At 34.8% G+C, this 12281-nt stretch overlaps 1 protein-coding gene across 5 annotated transcripts in view; it reads right to left on the bottom strand.

Moving 5' to 3' along the window:
- Positions 1–12281, bottom strand: part of LOC114333899 (peptidoglycan-recognition protein SC1a/b) — an 83742-nt gene that overhangs the window by 27082 nt on the left and 44379 nt on the right. The window lies entirely within an intron of this gene.

Genomic DNA, 12281 nt, shown 5'->3' with positions numbered 1-12281 from the left:
TGTTTAATAAGAATTGTTAAAACAATTTTTTGACAACGGCACCGCCTGGCACCCTGTGGATGTGTTTGTTATAAGGACTCTTTTTGAGTAAGTTTGTGCAAAAACATCTAATCGAAATAGTTTCGCTAACGGGGGCGACGATACAGTTGGACTATAGCGCTAATTGTTAATAACTAAAAATAACAGCTTTGTAGTAAAATAATGACAAAAATCTCTTTGGGACCTTGAAGAAGGGGTTTGAAACTTGATTTGGTCACTTATTGAAATTCATAATAATACTTTTAATCGAGTTATTAAGCCTTGAAAATGGCCTTTTCGCATCTTTCAAATTTTTAATCGCATGTAACTCGACAACAATCAATTTTAGAGAAAAATGACAAGAGACCTTTTTTGCCCAGAATGACCTAGTATATCTAAAAAAATATTGCTCGAAATGAAAAAAATATTTTTGTGAATTTGTTTAAAAAAAAATTTTAAACAATTTTTCGACCACGGTACCGCCCGGCACCCTGTGGATATGTTATAAGGACTTCTTTTTGAGTAAGTTTGTTTAAAAATATCGAATCGGAATAATTTCGCTAGCCGGGGCGACGATACTGCCCGGTCTAATTTAAAAAGTAGTTTTCGAGGCAATTTGTCATGTAAACATGTGTTGTGACAATAAACACATCTGCACCGCACCAAACTGAAACCAACGTAAACGTTCTATGTATGATAATGTGAATGGGCAGTCCGATTGCCGATCTGCAAACGCTACGTGCCGAAAACGCGACGTGCATTATAATATGACGCGACCTTAACGTGTCTTATACGCACAATATGAATTGTTCAATTTAAAAACCATTAAATTATATTTTTCGCAAACGAAACGCTACGTGCCGAAAACGCGACGTTCATTATAATATGACGCGACCTTAATAGATAGGTGTAAAGAATGTGTTTGAGTGATCTATCTATCTATCTATCTATGTAATAGGGTGGGAAGAAAAAAACTTTTTATTTTATTTCGTGTTGCTATACCGCGGAAAAGTTGCTACTGGGATAGAGTTTTAAATTACAAAAAGAATTTTTCAAATTGGTTGATATCTTCCGGTCGCGCATTAGTTGTAAAATTTAAAAAAATTGGTTGTTTTTGAAATTTTTATTGCATTTTTATTGCAATTCAGTTGTTTTTTTTTTATTTAAGTCTTGTGCCTGTCACATGAAAAGTAGGGCCGTTAAGTTGGTTTTATATTATTAAAAGCGTTGTATTTTCAAAGAAGAAAATAGCAAAAAACGATATTTTTTAATATTTTATGGACGATGCGCGACCGGAATATGTCAATATATCTTTTTTTCTTTGCTTTATTTTAATCCTGACCCCTCAAGGAAAGATGTACGCGGTATAGCAAAACGGGATAAAATAGCTTTGTGTTTTTAAAAAAATATTGTAATTTTCATGAGCATTTTTCAGTGCGTAACAAATGATAGGAAAAAGGGTAAGTCCGTAATAATACACATTTATGACATTTATTCTAACATGACATTTTAGTTAAATCTGACAGTTGTCACATTTTATTTTCAATTTGGAATAAAAACAAATAAAATGTGTTTCTTGCATTTATAAAATGGTATATTCTTTGATTTGTATAGTCTTATAAATTATGCAGATTATATTTGTAATATTATTATCTAATTAAAAAAAATTTTTTTATTATGGCGCCATCTATCCACAACTCGAATAACTAGAATAAATCTTGTAAATGTCTGTAATCACGGACGTGCCTTTTTTTCTGTCACATACAATTTAATGCGTTAGAAAGAAATCGAAAAACTGTGACGCACTGAAAGATGATCATGAGAAAAAGAATATCAAAAACAACCAATTTTTCAAACTTTACGACTAATGCGCGAGCGGAAGATATCAACCAATTTGAAAAATTCTTTTTGTAATTTAAAACTCTATCCGAGTAGCAACTTTTTCGCGGCATAGCAACACGAAATAAAAAAAAAGTTTTTTTCGGCCCACCCTACTATGTAATCCATATAACCCATTTTAGCCCCTTCTTGTCTCCATTTGTCTCTGTCCTGAGCTAAGTTCATCCATCTGCGATGGCTTTCCTCTTTAAGTTATCAACCCCTCTCATCTGTGGTCTTCTATTTCTTTGGTATTCATATGGTCTCTTCCTCTTCTTCTTCTTCTTTTTATATAGACATTACTCTGTCTGTTTTTCAATGTGTCTCCAGTAAGTTGTCATTCCATATTTTTCGTGATCTTCCCACTGATCGTCTTCCTATTGGGGAACCGTCTCTCGCCGTCCTTACTACTGTATTTGCTGTCATTCGGCTTATGTGGTCGTTCCATTCTACTCTTCTGCTTTTCACCCAGTTATTAATGTTGTCCACCTTGCATCTCCTTCGTATATCTGCACTTCTAGCTCTATCCCACAGCGTCTTACCATCGATTTTTCGCAATGTTTTCATCTCTGCTGTTTCTAGCATTCTTTTTGTCCTTTCTGTATCAGGTCGTGTTTCTGCCGCGTATGTCATAATTGGTCTGATGACTGTTTTGTAAATTCTGCCTTTCACTTCTTTTCCGATGTTTTTATTTCTCCATATTGTTTCATTCAGGCAACCTGCGGCTCGGTTTGCTTTATTCACCTGATCTTCCACTTCTGTTTCGAGCTTTCCGTAGTTGCATAGTGTGATGCCTAGATATTTAAACTCCATGACTTGTTCTATTATTTGACCCTCCAGCTCTAATTTACGCCTTATTAGATCTGCTGTTATAACCAAGCATTTAGTCTTTTTTGGGGAAATTAACATGTTAAATTTTCTAGTGGTTGTATTAAATTCGTGCAGCATACGTTGTAAATCATCTTCACTTTGAGTTATTAGTATTGCGTCGTCTGCATAGCAGATTATTTTGAGTTGTTTTTCTCCCATTTGGTATCCTTTTTTTGTTCTTACTTTTTTTATTATTTCGTCCATGATCAAGTTGAACAACAGAGGACTCAGGGAATCTCCCTGTCTTATCCATTGCCAGCTTCAATTGGGTCAGTGAGTTCTTTATCTACTTTTACTTTTATTGTATTGTTCTGGTAGATATTTTCGATGGTCTCCAGTGTAGTAATTCCTTGTTCCACTTATCGTCTCTGTGACTGTTGTTGTGTCCCACAAATTTTCGGCTACTTTTTCTGTTACATCCTTCAACTGAGTAATATTTCGAATCCACTCGTTTCGTTTTTTGTCCTTTAAGTGTATTTGCAACATCTGTCTTTCCATTGCTATCTGTGTTTTTATAAGTTTATCCAAATTATTCTTGGTTTGTGTCCAAGTTTGTGCTCCATACATGATTACTGGTAACACACACTGGTTGAAGACTTTAGACTTGAGATGTTGCGCATATTTCTTATTCTTCAGTATGTAGCTCAATTTGCTAATAGTAGGGGAGGAAAGTATGCTAAATGTGCAGTCACTCGAGCGCTTTGGGGACATATTGGGTTGTGAAGAGCAGGTTCTAAAACCAAAAAAAGTTAAGTAAAGTTTTCCATTTTAGTGGGGACTTTCCACTTTTAATTTAATTTTCCATTTCCAACAATCGTTTTTTCCGATTATAGCGCCATCTATCCATAATTCGAAAAAATGTTTCAAATAAAAGTTAATTACTTATTTTTACTTAAGGAATCCGAATCTGCAATAAAGATGGGGGCTCTTATTTAAAATTTTAAAGTAACCCCACATCCGTGAAGGGTCGGGTTTGGTGCCATTCGATAGATTTTTCAAACATATTGAATAAGTCTTATTTTAATTGAATTTGATTTCAATAAGTCTCGTATTTTTCAGTTTTTCGATCTGATGTTCATTTCGCGAAATATCGCGGGATTCGTATTTAAAATTTTAAATTTACCCCCCATTCCTCTCTGTGGGCAGTCGTGTTTGGTATCATTCGATAGATTTTTGACAAATATTGAGTACGTATTTTTTAGTTTTTAGATCTATCGTTCATTTGGCGAAATATTCGCTTATTTCTTGTGACACTTTGTGACTCACCCATTTCCTTACGCCCCGCCCAAATCGTCAGATTTTTGAAATATACACTCTTTTGCATGTACTTAACTTACCTTATCTTAATCTGACAATTTCGAGTTTTTCTAAAACCCCCCCCTTAACGAACTCCCCTGTTTTTAGAGCCAATATATGATAGAGGTACATCTAAAGGATACCAGTGTTCTCCTCATATGATAATCTGACGCGCCCGAGTTACTGCAAAAATCCCCGCTTGGGCTCCCCTACCATAAATTCCGCCCATGCGAATCTTATACGTCTTTTACTTTCTTTTGTTTGATTTTTTCTGCCCGCTTGTATTACTTGTCCCAAATATATAGTATTCTCGTTCCATTTCACTTCTTCAAATTGTCAGTATCTTGTTTTGTGTTTGTCATCATCTTTGTTTTACCTAGATGCATTCTTGAACCTACTATTTTTGCTTGGTGTTCTAATTCTTCTAGCATATCTTTCAGTTCAGTATTTCTTTACTGTTGGCTATTAGGACGATATCATCGGTGTATCTAAGGTGACTCAAGTATTGCCCATTTATTTTGGTTCCTTTTTTTTTCCAGTGTAATTTCTTGCATATGTCTTCTAATACCTGATTAAATAGCTTCGGTGATATATGGTGTCACCCTGTCTTATTCCTCTTTTTATCGCGTTTGAGTGATGCGGATGTTTAACGTAGCTCTAGAAGACATCTTAGAAAAGCATAGAAAAAGGTGGAAAGATGCAGTCAGAAAATATCTAGAGAAAATGGAAGTGCAACAATAGGAAATAGTGGTACAGAACCGACAAACATGGAAGGAAATAGTAAACGCGGCAAAGACTCACGAAGATAACGCCATTGATGATGACGATATAGAACAAGTCCAAGAACACATCTACTTAGGCCAAATGCTGAAACTTGTCAAAAAGAACCAAAGTGCAGAAATCACTAGAAAAGCAAGACCGGAATGGGTAGAATTTGAAAAACTCAGTTCGATACTTAATAGTTTAAGAGCTAGAGCCGAAAAATCATCGTCATAAATAATATGGAGTTTGGCATGTGAAATGTGTCTATTGTATATTGATAATTATGACCCCTTTCAAGCTGACACCTTAGTGGATACAGGAAGTAGCAATAAGGAATGAAAGGGGAAAGTTAGTGTAGTCTTTAAAGGTTTTCACCTCCTATTTTGTTAAACCTCCATCGATTTGCATGAAAATTGGTGACTAGTTAGAGCATACCTCAAAAAATAAAAATGATTTGGTGCCAACTTGCACTTTTGCCCTGGGGGTGGATACCACCCCCAATTGAAAACAATTTTATAAAAAATAACCCCACAAATCGATAGAGGGACAAATTATAAGTAAAATTTGTTGTATCATGTTGTTAAAATAAATCAGTGCTTTTTGAGTTATTAAAGATCAAAGCTTTGTCTGTTTAAGAGCACATGCGTGAAGTTACGGATGATAAAAAGAACATATTAATTAAGTGTATGTTACTAAAATATTATTTTTATATTATTTCGATATTATAAATTTAGCAAAAGTGTATTCGAATATGTCAAATGTACCCATAATTGGACATCCCCAGTTTCTGGACATATTCAGTTCATATTGATAGAAAAAATTCAATTAAATATCGAAATAATATAAAAATAATATTTTACTAACATACAATTAATTAATATGTTCTTTTTATCATCCGTAACTTCACGCATCATCATCATTCTCTTTGCCTTATCCCTATGCGGGGTCGGCTTCCCTAATTGCATTTCTCCACACAATTCTGTCTTGGGTCATATCAATGTTAATCCCCTTTACCAACATGTCCTGCCTTATCGCCTCCCCCCAGGTCTTCTTTGGTCTTCCTCTCCTACTCCTTCCAGGAATCTGCACTTCAGCTATTCTTCGTATTGGATGATTAACGTCTCGACGTTGAACATGACCGAACCATCTTAACCTATGCTCTCTCATTTTGGCATCAATTGGTGCCACACCTAGACTTCCCCTAATATACTCATTTCTAATTTTATCCTTCTTTGTCACTCCACTCATCCATCTAAGCATTCTCATTTCCGCCACATGCATTCGTTGTTCCTCTTTCTTTTTCACTGCCCAACATTCAGTTCCGTACATCATAGCCGGTCTTATGGCTGTTTTATAGAATTTTCCCTTCAGCTTCATTGGAATTTTTCTGTCACACATATAATACTTAACTTCATATAATTTAACCGTAACTTCACGCATACGCTCTTAAATAGACAAATCTTTGATCTTTAATAACTCAAAAAGTATTCATTTATTTTAATAACATGATATAACAAATTTTACTTAAAATTTGTCCCTCTATCGATTTGTGGGGTTATTTTTAATAAAATTGTTTCACCCGCGGGAAGGGGTGGAATTCACCACCAGGGTAAAAGTGCAAGTTGGCACCAAATCAGTTTTATTTCTTGAGGTATGCTCTAACTAGTCACCAATTTTCGTGCAAATCGATGGAGGTTTAACAAAATAGGAGGTCAAAACCTTTAATGACTGCACTAACTTTCCCCTTTCATCCCTTATTGCTACTTCCTGTATCCACTGAGGTGTCACCTTGAAAGGGGTCATAATAATTGTCAATATACAGTGGACACATTTCACAGGAAAAACTCCATATTACTTATGACGATGATTTTTCAGCTCTAGCTCTCCGTCTATACGAACTCAATACTTCAGGAGCAAAGTGTTTGCTATGTAAAAAATACAAGATGGCGGCAATTGAAACAACGATCAAGCTATACAAATTTGAAGGATTTTCTGTAAAATGCAGAGCACAATATTATTTCATATTATCTTACGATTTCAAAATTCATAAGATTGTATCAAAGATGGTTCCATTTTGCCACACTTTTTTTAACCCTGTATTTAACTTTGAATGTAGCCCCTGTATATTCCGCGAATAAAGATATTTTTGTGTATTTGTGCTAATATTCGACACTAAGCTTATGTTTCTGCATATCTAACTTGTTTTTCGTGAGGCTGTAAAGATTAAAAGCTGTAAAAATTTATCAAAATAGGTCATCGTAATTTGCTATGTTCGGTTTCATCGGATTATCCTGTTATTGTCTCAATAACATAAAACCATATGTCTTTTACAAATAAATAATATTTGTACAGATACTTCCGATTTTTCTGCTGTTTTTTAATGTTTGGTAACATTTACACAATAACCAATAACAAAACATTCATTATATATTACATATTTTTTAGTAATCTTATAACTGTTTGAAAGTTTGAATGTGTAGCCCTGACATTAATATTATTGTAACATTTTTTCAGTTCATACCTATCCATTTCTGTTTGTTCTTTCTTGGTGTTGCTTTTCGGTGCTTTTCTAGTACTTACGTTGTTCAATTCATGTTTAATAGGTTTCTACTAGACTGTGTTTGTTATACGAATGACTAAGACCAAAAACAAAAGTCGAATATCACAACAAAAATTCAACATCATCACATCACCAATGGCGTTACAATTCTTCGTGAGTTTTTGCCGCTTTTACCTTTCATGTTTGTCGGTCCTGTGTCTCTATTTCCCATTGTCTCACTCTAATTTTCTCCAGATCCTCCATGACTGCATCTCTCCACCTTTTTCTAGGCCATTCTACAGACCTCCTATCTGGTCTTTCCCAAAACACATTGTTTATAAGATTATTGTCATTACTGCTGCGTATCACATGTCATGCTCATCTTATATTTTCCGTTCCAAAAGAAACTTACTCGTTGATTTGTTTGCGTCTCCATTTGTTTGCCATGCTATCTCTGCAAGGACTACATATCACTCGGAAAATTGCCAAGCTTAAATGGAGCTCTGCAGACTACACTGCTGGACAAAAAGATCAACTTTGGAACGCCACAATATAACATTGGATGGAAACCTTGCAAAGGTAGACGACCAACAGGAAGATCACAAAATGAGATGGCAGATGACATCAAAAAATAAGCGGAACAAACTAAAAGAGTATGTTGCTGAGGATAGAGATCGGTGGAAGTGTTGAGAATGGCCTATGTCCGAAAATGGACGATAGAAGACTAAGAAGAAGAGAAAAGAGAAGTACGATCTGCTGTATCGTGTCGTTTTCCAATACATACTTGGATGTCCAGTTTGCGTTGAGGTTTTTGTTTCTTTATTAGTTTCCATCTTGCGCGCTACAACTACAGCATTTTGAATCCCCCACCCTAGTATATTTAACTTCCCCGGTATCACCAATGTCTGAGAGGCGTTCCCATACCCGTCATCTAGGGAATTATGAAACCTATGGAGGACATAGGAAATATATGCTTTATAGATTACAAAAAGCTTTTGACAGGGTAGGAAAATTAAACTTGTGTGGGAATCACATAATCCAAAGTACCAATATATCGAAAAAGATGAAATTATGTATATGTTTGACTTTAAATCATGAACAGGACAGAACAATAAGAGATTTCCGCATTTAGAACAAGAAATTGTACTACATATTTGGATGGAACCGATTATTTCTAAAAGTTAGCAGCGAATTTTCCAGTTATCAAAAGCAAGGGACAGAAGTACATACTAGATACTTAAAAAATATCCATTGCTAATTCCTGCCTTTTTTAAACTATTTACATATGATGAAACAATATTTACAATAATCTTGTGATAACAAATTTCTTAAGAAATATAAATAAATGAATTTCATTACTGTTATCAGTATAACCTTTATTTTTATAGCAAACTATTTACTAGATTTACAATGCAGTTACATATATGGAATTAATGCCTTTCACGAGGATTATTGAATAGTGACGTAACGTGTAACAAAAAACATTATAAATGTTCAACCGAAAAAAACGTAATTTTACCGAATAAATGCAAAACGTTCTATGAAACCGCCAGCTAGATATCTCATTGAGAACTAGAATATTGAGAACTAGTGCTATGTTTTCTCTACCTTGTTCTATGGTGTTGAAGCCTGGACAATTATAGCAGTAACACAAAAAAGAATCCAATCATTCGAACTCTGTTGCTACCGTAAAATTCTAAGAATATTTTACATGAGATACTGCAACGCCTTGCGGAGGATAAACAAAGAAAGGGAGCTTATGCTTATAATAAAAGAACGGAAAACACAACATTTTGGGCACATCGTAAGAAATCAAAAGTATGAACTGATCTAACTTATAATCGAAAGAAAAATCAATAGCAAAAGGGGACCAGGGAGAAGACGCAACTCTTGGCTTAAATGCCTACGACAATGGACAAATATGACCTCCATAGAACTATTCAGGGCGGCTGAAAATAAGATTAAATGGGCAAATGTAATGGCCAACGTCTTAAGGATAAGACACCGTAAGAAGGAGGCCGAATAAATAGAATAACTAAAGCCAACTGAGCAAATAATGCATTTGTTATTTACGGAAGGCGGATGGTTGGAGAGCTCAAAAGAAACTAAAGCATTTGCTCTGTTCTCCCAGTCAATTTCTCTGAGGTCTCTATCTATCGTGGCATTTGATATGCACGTTTTTTACCTTGTAGCAGGTCTTTTCTTAAAAGAAAGCTGGAATTTGAAGAATTTAGCTGGAAACTCATTCTGCGAAGCTCTTAAGCCGATGCCGCACTGCAGGATGCTAGATGGTGGCTTGGAGGGTGGATTTTAAAGGTGGATGGTGGAGGGTCGCTGCATCCTGGACGCAGTGAAAGAGTGAAATGAAGTCAGAAGTCAGTATCCAACTGACTGCTGAGGAATCGTTTGTTTCATTTGTTACGTTACATTCGGTTTGTTTTTTTAGCATATCGTCATATTAGAGGTAAAACTCACTCACTACACTTTTCAGAAAGTGGAGAAAAATCGACTTAAAGGCAAAAATTGTTTTTTAAATTCACCTGACTTGAATATTGGATTTTTTTAATGCAACTGCAAAGAATAAATAAAACAGATATTTTAAGCCATGTTTCGTCACATAGTAGTGGGTCTGCTGGGTCCCAAATTACCCTTCTTTTATACACAGCACTTATTACGCTTTCATCCATAGCGAGGCTACCCGGATGGATTTATCAAACACGACTGATATGGGTGGATAGACGCCTGGCGGACCACCGGGTGGGTAGATGGTAATGGGAGGCCACTGCGGCTACCGTCGTTGGATTATTCGTGATATAAGTAGCTGGATGGTCGCCAGGCGGGTATCTACCATCACCATTCACCATCCTAGCAAACTTCCTGCACTGCGGCATCGGCCTTAGAGCAGCTGAAGATAGATCCTCAGTAATGGGGAAACAACAAGAGAGAGGTCTTTCCTTCGGTCTTTTTCACGGCGGGTCTCGGCACAAGGTTCTTTTCAGGCACCTTGCCTCTGGCATTTTTTTTTACACCTCCGTACCCCTGTAGGGCTCTGTTTTTCAACTTTTATGAACATTTTGTTCCGTATTTCCTCTATTCGTATTCTATTCTATGAGTCCTATGCCCTTCAATTTAATCATGGATGAAATCATCAAAAGGGTAAACAAAGGAAGAGGATGATGGGTCATTCCATTTCAAATCACTCAATTTTGGAGCAAAAAAAATTTTGGACCTCCGATTTGTCTGAAAATTGGTATATAGCTTCTGCGAGACGTACAAATAAGATATTTAAGGTCAAAAAATCTTCTTCTTTTTTTCTCAAAATGTTATTTTATGCGATATTACAGTGATTTGGTGTTTATTTATACAAATTTGCATTTTCTATCGTAAAGTATTAATGAAAAACATAATATTTTAATAGAAAGGACCCAAAAATGTCATTATATGGCATTATAACAAGTTACTTTGATTCAAAACAAGCTTTTGATCAAATTTTATAGTGTAAAAAACGTTAAAATACCGTTTTTTACATTTTTCTCCATTCCCAAAATACATCATAATCGATTTGGCTGAAAATTTGCCCACAGATAGACAAAACATAGGACTTTAAGTGGTGAGAAGGATTTGAATTATATTACAATACCAAAAAAGTTACATGCAATATTATAGTCAAAAATATAGGCGTCTACTGTAAGTAAAATTAACTCGAAAATATCGACCTCACGACAAAAATTAACAAAAAGAAATTGTAATAATTGTAAATACGATTTATTTGGAACAATTTCAGTTCCTACCATTTTTGTCGAAAAGTTAAAAATGGCGGAGATATTGAGCCAAACAGGTTTTCCTTTAAAATCAAGATGGCGGCTAACGTAACGGAGGAATTCATTCGTTATTTTAAATTTAAGCTACTATTGACTTCCTTAAAGATCAGAAAAATAAAATTTTGGGCAGCTCGGCATTCAAGATCAAATGCTATCCCGACTGGACTAATATATACTTTTGAGTCTGATATTACTGCATGTAACTTTTTTGGTATTGTAATATAATTCAAATCCTTCTAACCACTTAAAGTTCTATCTTTTGGATATCTATGGGCAAATTTTCAGCCAAATCGATGATGACGTATTTTGGGAATGGAGGAAAGTGTAAAAAACGGTATTTTAACGTTTTTTACACTATAAAATTTGATCAAAAACTTGTTTTGATTCAAAATAACTTGTATAATGCCATATAATGACATTTTTGAGTCCTTTCTATTAAAATATTATGTTTTTCATTGATACTTTACGACAGAAAATGCAAATTTGTTTAAATAAACACCAAATCACTGTAAAATCGCATAAAATCACATTTTGAGAAAAAAAGAAGAAGAAGATTTTTTGACCTTAAATATCTTATTTTTACGTCCCGCAGAAGCTATATACCAATTTTCAGACAAATCGGAGATCCAAAATTTTTTGCCTGAGTGATTTGACATGGAATGTACCATGTACCAGATACAGAATTGGAAACAAAGAGATAAAAATACTCTGTTACGCAGACGACGCAATATTGATGGCCCAAGATGAAGATATTTTCTTTATTTTCTTCAATCTTATTTGTTTTATAAGTACTTGTTTCTTTCTAATTATTTCGTTTTCCACTTGTTGATGCCGTTGTTTTAATCCTTTTCCTGCTTTTGATTTCCTCTTTTTACAATCATTTTAAAACACCTATTACGTAAGTTGTTATTTGCACCTTTGATACATCCTAAACGGAATCAAAATTAGAGTAAATACTAAACTACATTAATGTTATTGTGCATTAGTAAACTAAGGTAAGTGTTAGTGAAGCAGTGTTGTTAGAGAAAGCATAAATATACATGCGTCATAGCGGTTAGAAGTCACACTAAGCCTTTGTACAGCCAGAAAGCTCTTGA

The sequence above is a fragment of the Diabrotica virgifera genome, chromosome 5 (genome assembly GCF_917563875.1).
Source record: "Diabrotica virgifera virgifera chromosome 5, PGI_DIABVI_V3a".
NCBI lineage: Eukaryota > Metazoa > Arthropoda > Insecta > Coleoptera > Chrysomelidae > Diabrotica > Diabrotica virgifera.
Note: the sequence above shows the minus strand (reverse complement) of the source record. Positions and strands in the feature narration are given on the sequence as shown.